We start from the raw sequence: 21,557 nt of genomic DNA on the forward strand, positions 1-21,557 counted from the left end.
AGTTTTACAGTTTAATAGGGAAGGGGAAGTATTATACAATAGCAAGTTTTGGGTAGATTGTTTGTCGCAGTTTGGGTGTTCATCGTGGTCTGTCAAGTTGAATCTTGTCGTAACTGAGGCGGGTGAGGGCAGGCACAGACAGGCAGCAGGCAGGTTGTGGTGGCACTGAACTTGTGCTAATTAATGCAGTGTTATGTACCTCGGGAGTTGCTGTGCTTGGCAAACTTCCTCCCTTAGTAGTCCGCCAAATCCTGAGTCCCAACTTTGCTGTCGTATGTATGTATTCAAACCTGCTTTATTGCATTAGTTACTTTACGTTAAGCTGTCTTGTGTTCAACTTTAACCCCTCTCACACCTTTGATATCTTCTACAACAGTGCAGATTTCAAAGCGGGTTGATTCAGAATGTTCAAGTTTTATTGCATGTTTTATTCAAATATCTATTAAAATTGTTGTAATACAAAAGTTATTAAATCACTTTAGTGGCGTTTTAAATATGATTTACGAATTCATTATTTATAAGGAATTATTTGTGGTTGGTAAATTGAAAACTAAGCAACATTATTATAATGCATTGGTTGTGCAGTGCTCATAAATTCAGTGATTTGATTTTTTTATGTCATTGAGAATGAACAGCATTTGTCTCTTGAGTGGTTTTCCATCTACTTCCAATTGAATCCAAATATCATTCATTATTGGTGAATCATATCTAAAACATTATTATAATGTAGTGGTTGCACAGTGCTCATAAATTCAGTGATTTGATTTTTTTATGTCATTGAGAATGAACAGCATTTGTCTCTTGAGTGGTTTTCTATCTACTTCCAATTGAATCCAAATATCATTCATTATTGGTGAATCATATCTAAAACATTATTATAATGTAGTGGTTGCGCAGTGCTCATAAATTTCAGTGATTTGTTTTTTTATGTCATTGACAATTGACAGCATTTGTGCCTGAGTGGTTATCCTGCTTCCAATTGAATCCAACCAGTATTATTGGTGAATCATGTCAACATTATTTATTTGATCTCTACATGACTGGAGTTTGAAAGATCTTATGTGATCACTTGTGTAACAGTTTATTCAGTTATATAGAGGAGAAATAGAGAGGAAAATATAATATCAACTAATGGGCCAATGGGGAAGAACAGCACAATATTTTCAGAGGAATGCTTCTGCTATTACTGCCTGGCTCACCTGAGTTTTAATGTTTTCCCTAATAGCTAATTTTAATAACACTACTTATAGTGTTTGTTTAATAAATGTTATTTGAATGTAGTGGAGTTTTCCTTAGTTAATGTGTCAAGAATCATGTATTATGATTAGAACTAATAAAACTCAAATGAATAAATCTTTGTTTGAAATAAACCGATTATTACAAGTAAACTATTATTTAAAATTAGAAGTTAACATAATTTGAGCATTTATCCATATAACCAACTAACTTCATTAAAAAGAAAGGTTAACAGAAATAAGTATCAAATTGTTTATAATTTTTAAGAGAAAAAGTATGGTAAAAAATTAATTTGGTCAAATCATAAATACTATAACATCTATTTTTGACTCTTAATAGTAGATCTAAATCTTATATGGTAGGAAAAGTATGGTTTTCTAACGAATATTTGCATTGTTTACACCATTGTATAAGTTACAGAACTAGGGTTAATTTGTACACTCTAGTATACCCATTCTATTACAAATTATTGAGTAGTGTTCAAATACACAAATTTGATGCAAAATGAACTTATCTGTCAAAAATACAAGGTTAGTTAAACTTTCTCAGTTATATCGAACATTCCAAGTTCAAAATATTAATTTTTTTGAATTGTTTATAAATGTTAAACATTTCCTTTTTAATAAAATTATGTATTAATGACTTGACTTCGATTTTTATAAATAGCTCTAAACAATTTTCATTACATTAATAATGTTTTTATACTAACTTGATGAAGACATTGGATTTGATTGATAATGTGGTCAAATGCAGTTTTGTAGTTGATTGCTTTGTTTATCGAAATCACATAGCTATTTAAGACATTCCAGAAATGAACTGCACAGTACATTATCTAAACTGCCCAAGAATAAAGTTTCAATGCTATGTGACATCTGAAATATCGTCTACTAGGACTAGTACTGAAGCTGATCTGTGCTTGTCATTGCAGAATAGTTCAGAAACCCCATCGTTGAAGTGCATTGAAGTGGAATGTCATTCTCGTGGTGGGGTGTGGGATAGATGAGGGTTATCCTTGTAATTACATTTTGTAAGATGCACTCCCCACCTGTTTTCAGGTTGATAGTATAGTTTAATCTGAGAGTGTTAGCTTATTTAAAACAGCCAACATTAATGTTAAAGAGAGCTCAGTTTGATTATGACCTTTTTAGAGAGATTGGTTAATTCCCAAAGTTCGTTACTCAAATATGTTGAAGAATAGGGACTGGTCTTGTCATCAGAAACTACCTGACTGGACATTCTTTCTTCAGTGCATTTTACTGTTTCTAAGAAGATCATTGGACAGTCACACAATCAGGTTTTAGTCTTGTCCACCGAGAAAGGCCATCAAGGAAGTTTCTTGAAAATGAATTATAATTCTACTGACTTTGTGAAAAACAACGTGATACTATTAGCACAAACACAAACGCCGTGACAAGATGCAGTAATGGAGATGGTCGGGCAGAGTTTCACCACCACTTCCTACAGCGGCAGGAGTGTCGTGTCCAGCCCCGGCCATTGTGCACAGAGCCGCTGTCGTTTCGTAATGACCTGCAGCTGTTTTGGACACCGTCGCGCCACTCCACTCCGCGCCACTTGCACAACACGCTTATCAGCCATTGTCTCTCGCTTTCCTCGGTTTGACCCATATCCCCCCTTCCTCTGTTACACGGCGCGTTATCTGGCCTTAGCGACCCTAGCCTTGGGCAATCACTCTCACACTGGTAGCAGTGAAGGTGACACGATATATAGGTGTGTGTGCAATACTACCTATTACGTGTGCAGACTACATGGACAGTCGTTACTAAGGGTATTCAGCATGCGGATAGAACTGAATATTAGTCTTCCATGAAAAGTACACAACGTGACGTGTATGTTATGTCGTAACATTTCAGTGAGCGAAACCAACTTATAAATAAAGAAGAATCAGTTCATATGATAACAATCCCATTCCGAGTACATCAAGATGTTTACTGAAATACAACTTAGCTGTCCATCGCCATTTATATCGATTACGACCGGGACGGACCGATTATAATCGTGAGTGAAGGACGGCGCGGCGTAGCGACTGACTATGTTTTCGGACCGGCTAATACACGAGGGAATGTCCGAAGCCGGTGATTGAGCGGGATACGCTCGCAGCACGGCTAGTACAACAACGGCAATGGATGAGTTTGGCGGCAACAGAGAGAAAGCCGGGAAGGCCAGCAAGATAAGGTGCGTGCGTGCGCGTGTGTTACGGCGGCGGGCCGTGTGACGCTCCCCCAACCCCCCTCCCAACCTTCTCGTTCGTCTCGACCTCTCTTGTAATCTTGTACGGTTTCATTGCATCCATTGCTTTGTCAAAGCGTTATGGCTGGCTGCCCACACTCCGCACTCGGTTCTGGCCCACACTCGCTATTTTATGGCGAAAGTATTACAATAATTTTTTTGTTGTGTTCACAATACAATTACGCAATATCAATTCAGAATCATCTTGTATTCATTTGGTATCCATTGTTGGAATAGAATAATATTCTTATTTAATTTAACAACATACGATGTTGTATATAAAGCGTCACGTGATAAAAACTAGGTGCCTCTATTTTAAATCTCAAAAATTTTATTAGAAAACTATTATTATAAACATATTTTTCAGTTGTGAGAAATAAAAATAAAAGCTTATAATGAAATTTGGTTATTGATGGATATTTTCATGTAAACATGTGGTGAAAAGTCCGGGCCACCAATTCTAAAGCCCAGAAATGTAATACACATTTTACAATTTAAGTACAATGGCATGTTAAGAAATAAGACGGTATTACCTTTTATTTGTATAGGTGCTAGTCATAGATGCACCACGTAAGCCCCTAATATACTGTATGACACTTGAAGCCACACCAAGTCTTTGATTGTTCAGACATAGTAAAAGACTACTGCGACGGTTGTACGTCGTCACAAACATGCGCACAGGAAGCCATACCAAGTTGTTGGCTGCCGCGTAATATTGTAGTTGGTACAAGGCATCGGGGTCACGGCGTGCGACTGCGACGCACATACCGACCCCACAAAATCTCCAGTTGCACCACATCTGGTAAGCTCGATGCAGCAGCGCCGTATAACACTGTAGTTGATAGTAGTGCGTGTGCGTGTGTGGTAGTAGCGCGTCTCGGGACAGGTGGGACCGGTTTGCTAATCATATAGAAACCAGATATGGAAAGCTTAACTTCGCTCACATGTCGAATGGTTCGCTGCCGATTGTGGCGTCGATGATCGAGTGATGTCTCCCGGCTGACAGTTCTTCTTTACCAAATCGTCGAATTCTATACTTCATATACAAATAAATAGTTATATATTGTATATTTATATTTCTACAAACCTCTGTTAAAATGTGTACCGTAATTCAGCCATGAGATCTCGGTTACATAAAGCCAATTTGCGACTAACCGATTTGTCTGGTCCTTTTAATTAGCGCACGTAATGTTTATATTGAGTTTACTTAGTCTAATAACGTCAATGTTCTCTCTCCTTACAAATTGTATTGCTGTCCGATACGAAGAAACCCCTTTTTATAAATTACGTCCTGGATTGAGAGGAGTGTACTCAGACTTGCAGCCTTTGTCTTGGGCCGAGCGCGGTAGGTAGAGTTTAGTGTTAGTTTTTGTACGGTGAAAGCGGAGCAGCTGTCCCTCACCACGGGATGACCACCGCCTCATCTCACCTTTCCACTGAACACCGTATTAGGCCTTGATATTTGCTTCTGATTTCTTATCGCTAGTTAAATAGCATTTAACGTCAATACTTGACAAATATTCCTTTCACAGAGATAAAGTACAATAATGTTTATAACTAAGTGAATAATTAATTTAAACAATATGTCTAAACACTACTAGTCATTGTTGACAGTAAGGTAGTTCAGCACCATCTTCTGTTCCATACGATTTAATTTATCATCCTTTTTTCTATTGCGAACTGTATGTGAGGAATGCAAATGTCATAAATAAAATCTGTAGTAATTTCCTGTCCATCAACTAAAGTTACGAAAGCCTCGATTCGAATGATTCAAAATGCTACTATTATAGGTCTGTCAAGTGTAAGTGATAATTAATTGGCGTGTAGGGACGGGATGAGTCAGCCTTACCGCAGAAAGCAAAAGCCGTGAGTGTGAGGTGGGGACCGTATTCAAGATGGCGAACGGTCAGTGTAAGTTGACAACTCCGGTGGGGTGGGGAGGGGCGCACTCTCCGCCACTCGCTCGGTTCAGTCGGTTCGCGTCGCTCCTTTGTGTGGATCTGTGTCGCGTCTGTTGTGGTGTTGTGTCAGTGATTGTTGGTGGTGGGTCTGTGAGGATTATAGACGACTCCAGACTACTGTTGTGCGCTCAGGCAAGTTTTACCTTTGTAACCTGTACAGAATTGGACAATTTATGAAATATTCAGAGAAGGGTGGCCTTCTGTGTGGTGCCAATTCGTTCGATTGTTATTGATGATTTTTAAAGTGATATTACGTCTCCATATTTACAGTGTATTCTAATTTAAAGACAATGCCATATAAACACCGTCGGTAATATATAATTCTTTAAAGTAATAATGTTTAAACGCAGGACGGTTAAACTGGAGAAATTCAAGTAGACTATTATTTTAAACTTGTATTGTACTATACAATGTACCGCAATATATGAAGCGTCAAAATCATAAGTAAGTAACATGGCAAATAAAACATGAGCGCTGGATGCTTGCAAGCTGCCGATTGGTAGAAAAATGGGTCGGTTACCCTTGAAAGGATTTCCAAATTTTTTGAATTATGCCCCCAAGGGTATTCAATAAATAGTTCTTGTTTTTGACGGAATATCTTTATATTGCCCTTATACTAAGAGATTAGACATTTAAAGGGTTATAGATGTATATTAAATGTTGACTTTTGCGTAATTACAAGGTGGATTGCATTCCAGTTTTAATATTTCTTCTGATACAGTTTTCAGGAAAAGTGTAAAATGTCAACTATCTGTGTATTATATTTTTACAATAAAATTCATCACTATATAATTTGAAATATTCAAATCGGTTAGGGGTGCCCGGTAAAGAAAAAATATAGAAACATGACTGAAAGGAATTATTGTGAGCTGTGAAATTTGAATAGTAGACGAATTTCAGCGCAGACATGGCATGAGTGCGTGGATTGTGTGGATTGCCGGTGTATAGGCATGCTCCCATGAGGCTATTGCAGTTACCATATTCACAACGTACAGTTTTATTTATTGTTTCCACATTTAACGTTACTACATTCTTTGATGGAACTACATTTTTATTGTTATGGCAATTTTGACATGTTTTAGGGTGAAATAGAGATAATTGTTTTAATAAAATTTAGCTCTTCACTGTGTGTACGTCATTGAACGTGTCCATAAAATTTCACTTCATTAATTGAACTATACGATGTATCTTGCATAAATTTGACTAGTTTTAATTTTTTTTATTATTGTAAAGATTAAAACAAGAGGTCTGTTAACAGTGATATCTTTTTATTAAATTGTATATTCTTATCGGCAGTTAGTTGTTACGTTACCAATGTTCGTCGTTTGATTATAGTAATGTATTTTAACATTAATAAACTGTTCAGATTAAACAAAAATATCTTAGAGAAACTTTTCAAGTATAAATTATATGGCTTTGCTGTAAATATTTAGCAGGTAAAGCTTGCTTTCTCCAGCAGTTGTGGACGTGAAGGGCCGGTCCCGTTATGTCGTGTAGTGACCCCGCCTGACCGCCATCCTTGCCCGCCAGTCTTTTGTCTCACCGGCCCGGACACCCGATATCAGTGGCCCGGCGAGGCTTCACACACGCACAGAGTATGTCTCAATAATGGCCACGTCGTGTGTAATATGTACACTGACAGAAGTGAATGCGCATGGCTATACTAATTGCTAGATTGGGAATAAAAATCTAAATTCATATATCCTGTAACGTCATCGTAATCCATTATCTTAATATTTTAAGAGATAATACGAGACTTTGAATTACATCTCCACAACTAATATTGGAAACAACAACAAAAATATCATTTTATGATCATACTGATCATTCTAAAACAAGTATTATGTCTAAACTTTGACAGCATTTATTTTTGTAATGACGAAATAAAATAACGACTTCTGATGACACGATCACTTTTTAAATTATTATATATTCTGTAATTCTTTAAATGAAGCAAAATTACTCTGTTATAATCATTTCTATTAAATTAAATTATAACAACAACCAATCACAGAAATGCATTCGGTAGTGTAGATGATTATTAGTTTTTATACATACTCTACTTGACTTTTAATACACTATATTACATTAATGTAATACGCTGCACACAAAGAGGAGTTAACAACGTATTAGGAAGGAAATGCAGTAGCAGTGCCGTTCACTTCCTTATCGATAATGATTAGTAGTGCAGGCATTGCGCACTTTACTGTAGCTAGCAGTCTGTCAAGTTGTAGTGGTAGTGCAGGCCTTGCTCACTGTACTGTAGCTAGCAGTCTGTCAAGTCGTAGTGGTAGTGCAGGCATTGCTCACTGTACTGTAGCTAGCAGTCTTTCAAGTCGTAGTGGTAGTGGAGGCATTGCTCACTGTACTGTAGCTAGCAGTCTTTCAAGTCGTAGTGGTAGTGGAGGCATTGCTCACTGTACTGTAGCTAGCAGTCTGTCAAGTCGTAGTGGTAGTGCAGGCATTGCTCACTGTACTGTAAGTCTGAGTTAAGTCGTCGTGGTAGTGCAGGTATAAGAGTGCTCGCTGGTCGCAGCGCGGTCGCGGCGGCACGGGTCGATGACCTTGAGACGATCAATCCAATGATACCAACCTTGGAAACCTTTCATTGGCGCTCGGTTTGCGTTGCGTAATGTTGGGCAGATTGGCGAAGAGCGAGCTAAAGACCCGCGTACTACACTGGCTCACGCTCAGCTTGGCATAGTTTCAGTTCCTATTTCACAACTTATCTGTCGTGTTTAATTGTTGATTTATCAATAGTTGCACGTTGGTACTTTTTTAGGTTATGCCATAGTTAATAAGTTGAAGTAATAGAGAACACGCTCATGAATGATTGACCCGTTTTGAACAATAACGATGTAAAAACTTCTAAAATGGACATAATAGTGACCGTTGTAGGCTACTCTAAATTTTTATATTACGTTACTGTCCTTTCTTAACAACAGTTATGGCATACGTAACACCGGTAACTTTCATAAAAAGAACAAAAATACTATTTATTAAGACATTTATATCCTTTTATCTCTCTTCAGTTAGTCATGTATATTGTAGTAACTGGGTAAACTGAAAGAAATATTGAATCGTGTGTTAATATTATCTAGTAAGTCAAAGTTAAAAATCCAAATCAAACAAATGGCGTAATTGTTTGAATTTATTAAATACTAAATTGATATTATGTTTTAAATACTACAAATAAGAAATAAGCACTATGAGAAAAAAAGCAAGATACGTTTCGCATGTAAACTATAAATAATGATATTTTTAACTTTGTGCATGTGGTGTTACGCATTGTCTGGCAGGGAAAGGGAGGAAAGAGCGAAGCACCTGGTGGTCAGCTGATTTCTGGTGTGTACATTGTATACATAGCTGTATTATTACCACAGTGTCATTAAGTTAACGCCGATGGCCCGGCAGATGCAAGCGCGCGACCACCACGACTCTCAGTCTCGGTTAGTGGTCGTTGTTTTCGCGTTTCCGGTGCCCAGCAATAGCCAGGACAAAGCGCTTCCGGTGCCTCCAGCTGTTACATAAGCCGACCCGACTGACACTCCACTCCACTCTACTACACTGTGCCCTGCGCTTGCGATGTGTGCATCTCGGTCTAGGTGTGGCGGCGGCGTGGTTCACTACAGCCTGTCCGCCGCGGGATGGCCGACCCGACCTCATTGTCGCACTATTTCTCTTGTTCCATTCAATCCTTTTGTTATCGTGTTCCAACTCTTAGTGATTTTCCAAGACCATGGTTATGTAATCAGGAGTCGTTAATCTATCAACGTTATTTGAATGACTGTATTATAATAATAACATATTGTGTCGTTACAACTGCTTACGATACTCGTGATCACGTGGTAACGGGTTTATAAAATGTGAATGACGCGATATTTGGTCTTCAACGTCGTTCTGTAGTTGAAAATTAAGCACTAACGCTAATTTTATTTATTGTTTAGTATGGTCGTATGTTGGAAGTGATATCCCTCAGAACTGAACTACAATTCAATAAATACCTTATTTATTTTACCGGGATGTCTTAATTTAATATATTCTTATAACGTGTTTTGATACCTATGCGGTCTATGGATGATTACAGGTTGTGAGATAATCCGTAAACCAACTTCATGTAACAACAGAAAGACATTTTTCTATCACGATACAATAAAATAGTTATATTTTTCTTGAACAGAAATATAAGGCACAGTTGTTCAGTAAGTTCCTTCTTTGAAGTAACGACGTTTAAGGAACTAGAGCCATTTTTAGGAACCTGCGTCCTTCCCGTCAGTGATTTAAAGTTGGCACGCAATATAGGATTTATAGCTAGAATAGCTAGAGCATGTTAAATACAAAGTAAAACGGTACCGTGGCGTTGGTGGTGATGCTCTACATTGGAATTCAAATCATGAATGCGATGAAAACTGTAGTAGCATTAGCCTGAGCGAGTATTGTCCGGACAGAGGAGAGAGATGGAGGAAAGGAAAGGGAGGAATATCATGTGTTATTCAGCAGCTATACATGTGCAGCCTCTCAGTGCAACGGAGCTCGACACTCGGCATTCAGCTTTCATCATGTAACAGTGTGTACGTAGTGCTTGCAATAACACGGCAGATAACAACCATTCCACATTTAATGCGCGTGGCGTGTGTACACTTTTGAAAATTGGAATTTCTAGGAGGGAAGGTGTTATTCCCGGACGGGAAACTGGAGTAGCAGTGTATTCCGGGAAGTGTGTGCAGGAGCAGCCGTCTTGTAGACCCGACACGTACAGTCCAGTGCGGTGTGGCCGCGGCGCGGTGCAGCGTCTGATGCGGCAGCGACTGTACCACTGTCCGCCTGTCTGCGTGCGTTCGTATGTGTGTGAGGTTTCTAATTACATCGACCGTTGTTTTTGCACTTTCTTGCTGGCCCGCTCTGCTCGCCATGCCGCGCCGGGTCTTCCTTCGCCTCGTCCTGACTGTGTAATGGCCTCCCTCTGGCCTCGCGCCTTGTAATTCTGGCTCCACTTAGGCAGGAATTCCTTCACGCTAATAATAAGTTCAATCGCGCTCGTTCGTGTCTACGCTGGCGCGAAGTTGCTGACTTCAGGATTACAAGCTTTGCAGAAACAACAAATCATCTATTGAATAGTGCACTCAAGTAGTCATGCCTTCCTATTATTAGTTTGCCTTCAGAAAATAGACCAAAAATAAAAAGATTGCAATTATTTACCCGATAAACAACTCTGATTAAGTTACCAAGAGATTAATCTACTATCCAACTGGCAAAAATGTTAACATTTTTCACATTTTGCTCGTAATATTACACTTTTACTTTAGTAAGCAGGTTGTGTCGTATGTACACACTGACCAGATATTGCCCTTACTAAGGAGGAACACTACTTAAACAGGGGTAGGATTAGTGTTCTACAGCCACCTTCACGTAGAGTAGCGTCTGATTGTTGTTTCCCCCGGCTGTGTGTCGCATGACGTGGCATTAGCACCCGAGAAAACATCTCATAAAAGACATCGTTTTTAGGGATAATCCACTCTTTGGAGTGGGTAAAGAGTAGGAAACACTGCTCTTGATAGCCATGTGTTAGCAAGGGATCGTTGCGCCTCATTTACGGCATTCTGGGTAAAGGCAACGCGGTAGACAATACATTTTTTGGATACGCAAAAAGCCGTCATAACTATGTCACTAAAGTGCTGAGTAACTTCCTAGCAGCAGAGCTATTACGAACTCTGCTACATTGCTGATGAACCCATCTTCGATGGAATGTCCATTACGATGTTGAAACATTCTACCCATCGAAATAATCTTCAATTTTATCTCCCAAAACTTATCGAAGTATTTAATCAAAGCGAGAACGATTTTTGTGACAAGTAATTAGATGAGTCTGTCAGTAAACGTCAACCAATAAGTACACGTGTTTTAAGCCTTACTCTTAACTGTAATTCAAATATTTCCCCCATTGGCCGAGTCTCGAATATGATAGGGGCTGTAAAAACGCTAGGTCCTGCACGGAGATACGTGGCTGGATCGGCTGACCTCTGCTTACTGCCACTCCAGCCACGCCCTCTTTAGCTTGAGCCCACACTCCAGTATGGGGGTCCCACGCACAATACAGAGCCAACTGTTCTGTACAAAATAAGTTCAGTTTAATTTATAATTTATAAGACATTGAAATACTCTAAATATGTATATACATACACAGGGATATACATACAAACTTCTGTGGATGGTAGTATTCATAATTATTGTTTAGAGTGTATATATTTATCATATCGCATCATTCCTGTGCTTTGCATTCCCTTTTAACAAAGAACAGTTAATTTGTAATGCAGATCATTATTAATTAGTGATATTCGAGGTTGTATCTGTACGAGATATAAATTTTACTTTGCGCATTACAGTGTACCATTCTTTAACCCTCCAACTGTTGTTCATCAAAATTTTGATAAACATAACCCTATTATGATTGTTGTTCATCAAAATTTTGATGAACAAACATTCCCTTGCATAATCACTCATTACAGTATATTCCGGCAACGTATCGATTCGATTCATGCACCATTGGATTCGGGAAAAAAAGCCTAAGGAATACTATAGTTTTATTCCTCTTCGTATTGTAGTTGCAACGTACTAAGTTCGTAGTTTGGAACGTAAAAGATGTGACCGCCATGTCGTTGATGCCGTCTGAGTTGTTGATGTGACGAGTCGTGTTTATTAGTAAGTTTTAGTAGGTTTATTTGTGTTTTAGTGTTGTGTTTAGTGTGTGGTGAATTGTTAAATATTGCAGTAGTGCAAATAAATATATTTTAGAATAAATAAATTTCTCGAAAATTTTTCGCGAAAAGTTTTGAGTAATGACAAAATGAAACTTTTTTCGACTCTTCAAAAAAAAAGTTATGGAATTTATTTTACTACTGCTGTATAGTTTACTTCATTCTGAGTAATAAAATATGCAATATAACATGTATTGAAGTATAACTGTATTAGTAACACGTTTATTAGCAAACTCTTACATATACACCCTATTTTCACAATTTATGCGCATCGCTGCTTTTTGTTATATATTGTTATTATAGTTTCATAAATTTGTATAATGCTTATGTGTTTCTGAAACTAGAATAAATTTGACACAAAATGGCTATCTCACTTTTATAGTTTTCTTACTATAACTTGGTTTGCTAGGTATGGTCCCCCCAAATTAAAAAAAAAAAAAAAAAATGTAAATTTTGAATTTCATGGAAAAAAATTTTTAGTCAACATTTTTTTAAGGCCAAATTTAAATACTAATATATTATTATGTGTTTAATTCTGAACACAAAAATATATACTTCTATATATATTACTTTTAATTTATATTTTTTATAAATTTTTTAAAAAACCCTTGCACGAGGCTCGAAAACATGCCGCCACTACAGGAAAAAATGACTGCCAGTTGGAGGGTTAACGCCTGCCTCAGTTATGTCATGTTTTTGTTTATCGGCGTTCTAATAAGTTTTGGGTAGTCTTATTTTTCGAAAAGTTTAATAAGATAGATTATATCAACCTTATCAATATCTTGTTAATTAAATGAACATGTGATGTTGCCCCAGGTTTATTGTCTAGTCCCTCATTGTTGTTGCTATCACTGGAATTGTCTCGTCTGTGTAGATCGATGGCTTATGTGTGTGTCTGCCAGTCCTTGCCTCGACAATGCATTTTGTCACTATCAGCAGGTGATGTTTGTGAAGTGCCCCAGGTGCATTGTCTAGTCTCTAGTTGTTGTTGCTATCACTGGAATTGTCCCGTCTGTGTTTAGATCGATGGCTTATGTGTGTGTCTGCCAGTCCTTGCCTCGACACTGCATTTTGTCACTATCAGCAGGTGATGTTTGTGAAGTGCCCCAGGTGCATTGTCTAGTCCCTAGTTGTTGTTGCTATCACCGGAATTGTCCCATCTGTTTAGATCGATAGCGGATGTGTGTGTGTCTGTCTGTCCTTGCCTCGACACTGCATTTTGTCACTATCAGCAGGTGATGTTTGTGAAGTGCCCCAGGTGCATTGTCTAGTCCCTAGTTGTTGTTGCTATCACTGGAATTGTCCCGTGTGTGTAGATCGATAGCTGATGTGTGTGTGTCTGTCTGTCCTTGCCTCGACACTGTATTTTGTCACTATCAGCAGGTGATGTTTGTGAAGTGCCCCAGGTGCATTGTCTAGTCCCTAGTTGTTGCATTGTCTAGTCTCTAGTTGTTGTTGCTATCACTGGAATTGTCCCGTCTGTTTAGATCGATAGCTGATGTGTGTGTGTCTGTCTGTCCTTGCCTCGACACTGTATTTTGTCACTATCAGCAGGTGATGTTTGTGAAGTGCCCCAGGTGCATTGTCTAGTCTCTAGTTGTTGTTGCTATCACTGGAATTGTCCCGTCTGTTTAGATCGATAGCTGATATGTGTGTGTCTGTCTGTCCTTTCCTCAACACTGCACTTTGTCACTATCAGCAGGTGATGTTTGTGAAGTGCCCCAGGTGCATTGTCTAGTCTCTAGTTGTTGTTGCTATCACTGGAATTGTCCCGTCTGTTTAGATCGATAGCTGATGTGTGTGTGTCTGTCTGTCCTTTCCTCAACACTGCACTTTGTCACTATCAGCAGGTGATGTTTGTGAAGTGCCCCAGGTGCATTGTCTAGTCTCTAGTTGTTGTTGCTATCACTGGAATTGTCCCGTCTGTTTAAATCGATAGCTTATGTGTGTGTGTCTGTCTGTCCTTGACTTGATACTGCATTTTATAAACCAGCAGAAGGTAATGTTAGTCAAGAATGTTTTTATCCTTTATAAGTTGGAATATTTCTTTTATGGATTTCGTATAATGTATAAAACCAAGGAATTAACAATAGACACATTCAATAGAAACTTGTGTTCCTCTTATTAGTTTTCATAATTTTTACTGTGCACACTCCCTTCCTCAAACGCATTGAATTGCGCCATTTCCCCACGTCATACTTGGATCTCCTACATAAAATGCTTTGTAGATAAAACTAAAACAGGAATTTCACTAAGGGATCATACCATGTTTAATCCGTCGGTAATCCAATAAATAGGATAGGACTAGTTAATAAGTTAATGTGCATAATGTAACTATTAATAAAAAGTGTCACTGTGTAGAGAACATCCGTTGTTGAGCTAGGGACAAGGAAGAAATAGTTGTACTGAACAATCCAGCAGGATGTTTGTTCATTTCGTACTCCGTGACCTAGTTAGTCCTCGAGTCTGGTTAGTGCTAAAGTTTGGTTTACTGTTTTACTGGTTTAATTTTAGAACATGCTCCCTTTCTGCTACTGACCAACTGACGGTTGTAAGAGCTTTTCTTGCTAAAGATGAGAGTTGATTTGTCCACCATGGAGTTTTACCTATATACGGGTGTCACACATACAAGATGCGCAATGTAGTAACTGTGACATATTTGACCGGGTAGTTGTTCAATATGATTATGTTATCGCTCGTGTGCTGATAATGCAGCAGCATGCTGTGTCGGTGCGCATTCATTTGCGGTACTGTCGTTATCTCTCATTTCTCCTCCCCTCCCCCCACGTGGCCTTCCTCTCTATTCTCCCTAGACCCTACCTCGCCATCGCCCGTCCGCCGCCCATACAACATTAATTGATAAACGATCCACTGACCCATTCTCCCGGCTCTGTACAGATAATTACTGTATTTACCCAGCTGGACGGCGGACTACAATCGACGACATAAAAACAATATAGAGTACAAAAATCTTGTCCGTTAGTTTTATTGATATTTTATTTATTAGACATAGACATTATGTTACGACATTTTTGTCTGAGTGAGTAACTTATGAAACAATTGTATGAATATGCCAATTTAAGATACATTTTTATTATAATAAATACAATAATTGTGGAGAGCAAAAGGTTAAATTTGGAGAGGCTCTGCTCAAATTTGAAAAGTTGTAATCTTAAAGTGTGTAATTTACTATTTTTTTAGCGTAGCATATTGATATGTATTTATTGCATGTAGTAGCAACAAAATGTGAGTGTTCTCTTGTTATTGTTGGGAACAAAACAAACTGGTTGGAAACTCGATTTTGTTTCACAATTTATGCCATGTAAAAATCATGAGAACTATTTTCTTTGTGAGATAAAATTTGTTGTGGAACTGTCTTGTAAAAGTTGACCGTGTTATACACATTAGTTTTGTGTTACGTAAGCACAATACAACTTAAAACGATTTTCCTCGAAAAGTAATCTGCTATTTTGTTATAGTGGAAACCTAGAAACACAAGTTAGTCACAAAGGGGGAAAAAAATAAAACTTGGATAAAACATGAGAAGTCTAACGTAATACTGGGGAAGTTGACCACATCTAGCGGACGCAGCACGAATCACGGTCTCCAGCTATAAATGGCTGACCGGTCGTGTTTCATAAAGTGTAATTATTGATTTTCGCTCTCATTCAGGCGTAACACTAATCGAGTAAAGAGTTCACTAAGAAGTGATTGTAGTTGAGCTGTCCAGAGCCAATCGCACCTGCACGGGCCTGGTCGGACAGGAGTGACATTGACAGGCACAAATGACAAGGCGACACTTTTGTTACATAAAGAGGTTCTGATCGATGCGATGGTGACGAATATTGACCGACCACTCTAAATAATCGATTCCGGGGACGACGACGACGACGCCCGTTCCCGTGGTGACTGTCATAACACTCCCAAAGTGATGTATAGAATAAATACCTTATACTTAGTTTAACCTCCAAGCTAGATAGGTCAGTTCATTCGCGGACATTCGCTATCATTAATAGAACAATACGTTTTGAACTGGCACCTGTCTTACTCAGGTGTCGTAAACTAATGCATTTCAAGGTTATACATGCACAAAAATTAGTTAGTGTGACAACGAAGTCGTAGTTACAACAAGATACATGACAGAATAAGATGCACGTGAAAAAGGTCAAGTACACCTTGTGAGCAAACTTGCTGATTAGAAGCAAGTACCAACTTTAACAATATTCATAATTAAATGTATAAAATTCATGTGATTAGGCATGTAATAATTACAATAACAAAACGGGCGCAGCAACGGCAAGCTAACTTCGCGATTAAGCTTCTACTATATATGCGTGCGTGCAAAACTTACGTTATACTTAAGCGGTCGAAGCAGCAGCAAACATGGTTTAGTTTCTGTTACATATGATTAGGCAGTGAACCTCTGTAGTAGCAAACAGACACAATTACAGCACGTCCGGCCTCACGGTTGAGGTTCGGTTACATATGATTAGGCAGTGAACCTCTGTAGTAGCAAACAGACACAATCACAGCACATCCGGCCTTACGGTTGAGGTTCGGTTACATATGATTAGGCAGTGAACCTCTGTAGTAGCAAACAGACACAATTACAGCACGTCCGGCCTCACGGTTGAGGTTCGGTTACATATGATTAGGCAGTGAACCTCTGTAGTAGCAAACAGACACAATCACAGCACATCCGGCCTTACGGTTGAGGTTCGGTTACATATGATTAGGCAGTGAACCTCTGTAGTAGCAAACAGACACAATTACAGCACGTCCGGCCTCACGGTTGAGGTTCGGTTACATATGATTAGGCAGTGAACCTCTGTAGTAGCAAACAGACACAACTACAGCACGTCCGGCCTTACGGTTGAGGTTCGGTTACATATGATTAGGCAGTGAACCTCTGTAGTAGCAAACAGACACAATCACAGCACATCCGGCCTTACGGTTGAGGTTCGGTTACATATGATTAGGCAGTGAACCTCTGTAGTAGCAAACAGACACAATTACAGCACGTCCGGCCTCACGGTTGAGGTTCGGTTACATATGATTAGGCAGTGAACCTCTGTAGTAGCAAACAGACACAACGACAGCACGTCCGGCCTCACGGTTGAGGTTCGGTTACATATGATTAGGCAGTGAACCTCTGTAGTAGCAAACAGACACAACGACAGCACGTCCGGCTTAACGGTTGAGGTTCGGTTACATATGATTAGGCAGTGAACCTCAGTAGTAGCAAACAGACACAACTACAGCACGTCCGGCCTAACGGTTGAGTTTCTCGATGGTGCAACCAGACTGCTAACTAGCAACAGACAGGCCCAGCGGTGTCTGCTAGTGACTGCGCAATGATGAAACTTTAGCGAATTCTTAATTAAGGAAGCATGGTTTATTCGGACGTATTTGATCTTTGAAACTTTAGACAGGTTGGTTTTGGGAAGTAAGGGAATTCGCCTTACTTTCACTTCCCGTAATCTCTTCAGGTCAACACAGATACTTAATTTTTAATCACATTTCATGTCATTTCATTTATAGCCAATTTAATATTTGGTATGTGTTAATACGGTTTATAATCGAATAAGAAGTTACATTCCACAATTTTAGTTATAACTTTTATTTCAAACTAGTGTTTGTCAAAGTACACCAAACAAACAATTGAAATTAGTGTTGTAGCTATCTAAGCACTATAAGTATATCCACTATTGATTAGCAAATTCTTAGCAACACTTTTAAATTGTTGACAAAAATATTTTTAACGCACTAATCAGTTTCTAGAGTTGTGTAATTGAACTAAACGAGATAATGGAACAGGGCGAGTGGTGGTGGTGGTGGTGGACAAGCCCGTGTGTGGCACAATTTATAGCAGACCCGTGTCGCGGTCAGCCTCTGTTTACATATTACATTGCTGCATGTAAATACGCTCCATTTGCCACAAACCCCGCCCAACCCCTTCACTACCCCATGCCGGACATCGGACATCGCCCTATACCGTAATGTCATTATTACTGCCCCAGTTGAGTCTTCTGTGTTACCACCCACCAGTTACTTTATTTCTTTTCATGAACTTCATGTGATTTGCATCAGACACCGTTGTTTTGGACATTTGGACATTTTCATTTGTTCAGTTAAAATTTGATAATTGTATGTAGCTAAAACGAAAAATAAGACTGTCATATGCTTGTCATTGTCTTATAATTCGTTGATTTGAAACGTAAGAAGAGTGAATTATTTCTTTATCGCGTCGATTGATCAAATTGATGCGGCACATCTACTACATTTACGTTTAGAAATAAGCGTCCTTTTTAGATTTCGGTATTAGTTTTAATCGTATAACTTGTGGGATTACGCACATGAAGTTTTATTCGTAGTATTTCAAGCATCTTATAGAATTCATAAAAATGCTTTGAAATAATATTTTCTATGATAATGCTAGTAGTGATGTTATTTTTGTTAAGAAGTCTAAACTGGTACATAAATAACAATTATAGTAGATCAAGTATCAAGATATCAGCATTTTGGATGTTAATTAAAAAGGGATTGCTACTTTTCAATGCTAAGCGGACATCGTGTTATCCCAGAATCTACAAGATGCCTTTCTTACATAAACTCCAACAGGTTATCGGATTTTCGAGGAAGAAAATGGAATTTTATCAGTTTGGCGCAGATTTGTCCCATTTTATCGCTAAAATTTTCTTCCTCGAGATTCTTTTCTAACGATGGATATTACTCGGGAGCAGACAAACATTCTCCTAAGTACATTTCTCAATACTGTAATAGTGCATGGTTCTCGCGAATGAGTTGAGCTCTAAATTGAAATTGTATAAGGGACTTTATTTCTATATAGAAAGGATCGAGTTTAATGCTAGTGTCTCTCCTACCCATGGGCCTACTGCTCCACATCCTATCCCTAGAGAGGCATGTTACGTAACACTGTATTCTCTCTTACCTTGTTATTGTACACATTAAAAAAAGTACAAGTTGTCGGCTCTCAGCCATTCAATGTTTTTTTGCAAACAATATCGTCTTTTGTTTCGTCTAACATAAGTAATAACGGTACAAATTTTGACAAAGCAAATACTTTTTGTGAACAATTGGCGCAAATAAACAGTGAACAAAATAAATGATGGTGTGAATAAAGATTCCTTCCAGTTGTGCATTACATTCTTGAATTTTTTGCCCATGTTACCTGATGTTGAGTCCATGTGGAACTTTGCTCTTTAATACCAATTATCGTGCTAGTTGGTGCTCTGAGATAGATTGAATTTGAATCTTGGTGCATTTGCCAAGAAGGTTTTATAGAATAAATGTTTTCCAAGGAATCGTTATGAGTTGAGGGCAGCTTTCCTGGAGTCTCAAGTCCTCGGTGCTTGTTGTCATATCTGTGACGTATTAGGTGATCCAATATAATCTGCTGGACTTACTTCACATCGAATTTGGTAAATTACATTTTGGAATTCACAAGACAAGTTATCTATGATAGGGTATGTTGTGTGCTTTACTTGTTTGTTTTGCTATAGATAAATTTTGATGAATCTGGTAACAAACCAAACATCTGGGTTTTTGTTACATGGATGCTATCCTTTATGTGTGCTTATGCCCATATATATATATCAAGATTTATCAAGAGAGTAAGCGCTAATTGGTACTTTGTCAATATTTAAGAGTGGCGTTGAACAGGAATTGTGTTCTGGGACAAATCAGCATTGCACAATATCTAGCGACTGTTGGGTGGGAGCTGAGCACAGTCGGCAGAGCAGAGGCGGCAGCAGCAGCAATAAGCGACTCAGCACGTATCAGCGTGACGCCTGACTCAGCGTGTCCCGTGTCTTACAGTTTAGCTGACGCCGCGCCGCCAGAGAGTGAGAGAGAGAGAAAGAGAGAGAGAGCTGCTGATGTCATACCTCCTTGCTGCGCTGCCAACCCTTCCCTAGCTCGATTCTTTCTTTCCTTTTGTTTGTTTTCCACGGTGGGTGGGTGCAAGTCGCTAAAAACTTGCAGGAGGTCAAATATTTTTTCTTTAAAAATATTTGTTTTTATTCCTACATTGACAATTTTATTCTTGTAATTGATATTTGAATGAATTGTAACATTAATGTTTTGATATTACTTTTTAATTGTGTTTTATAATAGTTCAGATTATAGTTACTTTTCTTGATTGATAAATGTCTTGTTTATTGTTTCAGGTTGGTCAGTTTTGGCGTTGAATTTATTATATATGCAACGTGAGTTATGTTTGATATTATTTATTTTAACAAATAATTGTAATTTATTAAATAAACGTCTACAAATCCATATTGTGTCAAGCTTGTAACTTCCAAAGTTTAAATCTCGTAAAATAGAATCGGCCAGTGGTTGTCGAAGGTTTTTAGTAAAAAATAATTTCGTTCTTTTTGTTCGGAAGTTTTTGTATTTGAATTTAGCAGTTTTATTATATACTGTTGATTATAAAACTTAAAATGGATGATTCTTGTAGAATAAGTAACATTCTAATGAATCAGCGTGATTGACTTTTTTCTAGTCTGAAGTACAAGTTATTGTATTGTATTTTGTTTTTTATTTTATTTATTAATTATGTTACATTACAAAAACTGACTTTACTGTTCTACACCAGTTAACTTAATAGAAACGTATAAAACACGTCAATTTGCGTAAGATTGAATTTTAATACGCTTATTCTATTGTATTTATTGATTAGTAACTGAAAATAGTTAAAAATTAACCACTTTGTATTTTTCTCTGTAAATATAAAAATTATTACCCTTTTCATTCAGAACCCCATAACTCTATACATTTTTGTGTTCACTAAAATTCCCAACAATTTGGATATTTTGAAAATGTCATGGTTCCTTATAATGCAAATACTTTTATGTATTATTTTTCTCTTGACAACTAATAAATACAATATAGCCAATGCTGTCAAAATATGTATATACTTTAAAATTATGTAGTTTTATTCTCTGGTCCTTGGGGGAAAATCGTATATAACAGTTTTTACATATACAACATACAAGATATTTTAATGAAATATACTAAGAATCCCTGTAAAACCTACAAAAATCAGCTCACACACTAGAATTTCTGATACCTCTTCTAGGATTAAAAATTGTATAAAGTGTTGGCATACTATATAATGCTTCTAAGTTTTTATTTTATACTTGGTTATTTATTTTATATAAATGTTATTGGTTGTTGAATCCACTCATATTTACACGGTTTACAAATTAATTGTATAATAGTTTGATGACAGAAAAAATTGTAAAATGTGTGAAAAGCACGGACAACTACTGACCGGTTTGTATAGAGTGGAACGGGCCGTGTTCCACCAGGACCGCCGCACCTTGCGACCGGTGGT

At 38.0% G+C, this 21,557-nt stretch overlaps 2 protein-coding genes across 6 annotated transcripts in view; one reads left to right on the forward strand and one right to left on the reverse strand.

Moving 5' to 3' along the window:
• LOC124359796 (electron transfer flavoprotein regulatory factor 1) overlaps positions 1-4,125 on the reverse strand; it is a 52,051-nt gene extending 47,926 nt beyond the window's left edge. Inside the window, exon 1 of the mRNA XM_046812835.1 lies at positions 4,017-4,125. The gene's annotated coding sequence lies outside the window, so the exon portion shown is untranslated. The remainder of the gene's footprint in view (positions 1-4,016) is intronic.
• Positions 1-21,557, forward strand: part of LOC124359795 (C-terminal-binding protein) — a 120,119-nt gene that overhangs the window by 21,386 nt on the left and 77,176 nt on the right. Inside the window, exon 1 of one of the 5 annotated variants that reach the window (XM_046812828.1) lies at positions 5,454-5,576. The exons of 2 other annotated variants lie outside the window; for them this stretch is intronic. The gene's annotated coding sequence lies outside the window, so the exon portion shown is untranslated. Of the gene's footprint in view, positions 1-5,453; positions 5,577-20,400; positions 20,428-21,557 lie in introns of those variants that run through there. 2 more of the 5 variants (XM_046812831.1, XM_046812829.1) reach the window with 2 other exon arrangements.

The sequence above is a fragment of the Homalodisca vitripennis genome, chromosome 4, assembly GCF_021130785.1.
Source record: "Homalodisca vitripennis isolate AUS2020 chromosome 4, UT_GWSS_2.1, whole genome shotgun sequence".
In the NCBI taxonomy this organism is placed as follows: domain Eukaryota; kingdom Metazoa; phylum Arthropoda; class Insecta; order Hemiptera; family Cicadellidae; genus Homalodisca; species Homalodisca vitripennis.